The following is a 3,698-nucleotide window of genomic DNA, read 5'->3' as shown; positions in this document are numbered from 1 at the left end:
TCCCTCGGCATGCAATCTGATATAAGTTCTACTTATACATTCATATTAAGCATATTTTCACATTAGTCACGATGGAAAGAAGGATTAGAACTAATAGAAGGAACCATGAGAAAGAAGAAACAAAACAAAGCAACAAAAGAAAAGGAGAGCAAATAGTATACTTCCATCTGCATTCAGACTCCTAAGTTCTTTCTCTGGATGTGGATAGCATTTTCCATCATGAGTCTTTTGGAGTTGTCTTAAATTCCTGTATCTCTGAGAAAAGCTAAGTCTATCAAAGTCAGTCATCACACTATGTCAACCTGTTCAACTCTTGTCCACATCTTCCCATGGACCTGCCACAAGTCATCCACCCAATGTGCTGGGAGTTTTTCTCAATTTCTCCTGACTACTGTATTTCACTGTATAATCATTGCTACTGCATATTTGTCACACCCTGTTTTTTCAGTCCAAAAATTGGTTTATAACCTTTCATTGCATAATTATCACGTTATAATTCTGTTCATCACGCTGCTTAAAAGGTAAACAGAGCAGCAATGTATCCAACAGTGGCATATGGATACACATTTATCTCTCACACATTGCAAGCCACGAGCCTAGAATTCTCAGCGCGTGCACCTTGTCGGTATATTTCCAAAAGTCAACTTGTGTGGTTTTTTTAGAGCACTGCAGTACTAACGGTGTTGTCACTCAACCCAATAAAGAGCGATAGGTACAAGGGGAGTGGTGGGCAGGCAACATGAGTAAGACATGTGATATGGTAAGACTTGCATCTTCCTTCTAGCTGAACTGTACCGTTTGTCTGCCAGCGATACAGTTTAGTAATAAATGATTTTAAGTAATACCAAAACAATTTTTAAAACTTCACATAATGGTCGCACCCCACTTCTTTTGCAAAAAAATTTGACATAAAATCGGTGACAATTGTGCAATGAAATAGGGTATCTCAAGGACACCAGTGGAGCATGTGAGTGGTCTGTTGGTTGCCCTTTATTTTCACCATGTGGCCAATCCATCTTCTGTTTCAATCATTTTTCTATGATCCCTTTGATTCCTTTACTCTAGTTCTTCTTTATAGTTCCTTATTTGTGGGTGTGAACCCACTGAAAGTTTCTCTATTGCCCTCTGGGGGACAATCTTTTTAATTCTTCTAAAATTATACAGTTCTATGACTCATGGTAATGCAACATAGATATAATATTGTATTAAGAAGATAGGCCTTTGCCTCAGGGAGAAGTTTAGAGTTATTTAAGTTTAGAATCATTAGCCAAAGTGAAGCATGAGAAGTTACTGAAATAATAGAAGGTATTATTTTTGCTTATTAAAAATAAATTTAAGAAGTAAATGAGGTCAAAGGCTTGTAGAATATATAGAAGCCTCATTCCTGTATTATTGTGAATACATTCTTCATGAAGATAGATAGCACAATCCATGCCAGTGTCTAGTCCTTCACAACTTAACCCCTCCCCCTTGTCCTCTTTACCTGTCCCCCATACCTGGAGTGCTTTCTTTCCTCATCTCTGCCTCCTGGCTTCCTTCAAGTCCCAACTAAAATCCCACCTTTTGCAGGAAGTCTTTCCCAATCTCTCTTAATTCCAGTGCCTTCTTTCTGTTAATTATTTCCTTTTTATCATATATAGTCAGGATCCAAAAATATCTTGATAAGCTAGAGAACTGAGCCTTCATCAAAGAGGGTGAAATCTCATAGGGATAAATAAGAAGGAGGAGGAGGAGGAGGAGGAGGAAGGAAAGAAGGAAGGAAGGAAGGAAGGAAGGGAGGGAGGAAGGAAAGAAGGAAGGAAGGGAGGGAGGAAGGAAAGAAGGAAGGAAGGAAGGAAGGAAGGAAGGGAGGGAGGAAGGAAGGAAGGCAGGCCAGGAAGAAAAGAAGAATTTCTCAATTTTAAATCAGAAAAAAAATATGGCCAGGCAGAAGTTTGTCTGGGAGTTTTCATAGAGGCCAAGTTCAAGTTCAACATGAGTCAGCAGTGTGATGTGGTAGCCAGAAATGCTCATGTGACCTTGGGCTGCATTTAGAGAGACACATCAGAGGTGACAGTGTTTCTGAGCTCCCTGCCCTTGTCAGACCACACCGGAAGCATGGTCTTCAGGTCTGGTGCCAGTGTGGAAAGGATGTGGGTAAGCTAGAGATCACCCAGAATAAGGCAACAAGTATAGTGAAGAGACTTGAATCCGTGGCATGAGAGGATTAGTTGAAAGGACTGAAGATGTTTTGCTTGGAAAAGAAAAGAGAAAGGTAGGGAAAACAAGTATTCATTAAACACTTACTATGTACCAGACTCCTGCTAAGGGCTTTACAAATACAATCTCATTTGATTATCAGAACAACCCTAGACAGATGTTAAGTGACTTGCTTGGGGTTACCTAGCTAGGAAGTGTCTGAGGTCAGTTTTGAACTTAGAATCTGAATTTGTAAAGTACTTCTTGACTCTAGGTGACTTCAGTGCTCTACCTACTGTGCCACCTCGCTGCTAGATTATTTCTTACCGAGTCGGATCATAGAGCGAGGGTTGGGAAGGACTTCAGAAGCCATCTAATCCAACCCTGATTTAACAGATGAAGCAACTGAGGCCCAGGGAGATGAAGTGATTTGCCCAAAGCCACACAGAAGTGAACACCAGAGGTAGCATTTGAATACAGGTTCTCTGACTCTAAGGCCAATACTCTCTTTTCACATTGTACCACAATGCTTTAAGGGAAAGTTTCATGGATGAAATGTCATTTCAGCTGAGTCTTGAAAGATAAGTTGGGGTGTCAATATGCAGGGATGTGAAGGAGGCTATTCCCAGAATAGAGAATGACCTGAGAGGGAAAAATAGGAAATGACCAGCATATGGGGATTCATTCAGTTTGGCTGAAGCATAGGGTTCATAGAAGTGAGAAGTGTGAGATAAGGCTGGAAAGGTAAGGTGGAGCCAGACAAAGAAGAGTTTTAAGCAAAGGAGTAATGAACTGATCCTATATAAGGAAGATTCATTTGTCAGCAGCACTGTTAGTCTGGAGCAGCATCAAAGATCTTTCCAAGAACTGATGGAGGGCCTGATCAGCAAAGCTGCCACCTTCCCTTCCAAACTGGGAGGAGCCTCTCACAGAAGCAGACAGCCACACGTCCCTTAGACTCTGCCTTGTCTCTGGTTGCCTGAAATCTGATCACTGCGGTTGTGTCCTACTCACATGGCTGTGTCTTTTTAGTCATTTCACAGTCTGGTTGACCAATAATTCAGCCTAACCTGCTTTTCATGCTAATCCCTGTGGAAATTAACTTGCCTTGGGTTATTATATTCTGGAAGGATCAATAATGGTCCTGCCAGAGAATGACGACACTGGCTTAGCACAGTGCCTGCCCCATCACACACTTAAATGCTTGTTGACTAACACCCTTGCTTTGGAGGCCTGGATAATAACAACAGGTGTGAAGGATGACGGGAAGAGACTGGGTGGGGAAAAGACTGAAGAAGACCTGTTATTCAGGTACTGTAGAAGTCCAACCTGGCGGCAATGAAAGTTTGTACTTGGATGGAAGCAACAGGGAAAAAGTATGAACTAGAACAATAAGCCAAAGTAAAACCATATTTATTGGCAGAACCAATTGGTGGGTAATGATCCTTGTTATCTTAGACAAGTCACTTAACCTCTATGGGCCTTGTGTTTCCTCATCTATAAAATGATAAGGTTGGACT

Source organism: Vombatus ursinus, unplaced genomic scaffold (genome assembly GCF_900497805.2).
Source record: "Vombatus ursinus unplaced genomic scaffold, bare-nosed wombat genome assembly UNPS02014772.1, whole genome shotgun sequence".
NCBI lineage: Eukaryota > Metazoa > Chordata > Mammalia > Diprotodontia > Vombatidae > Vombatus > Vombatus ursinus.
This window is presented reverse-complemented; position numbering follows the sequence as displayed.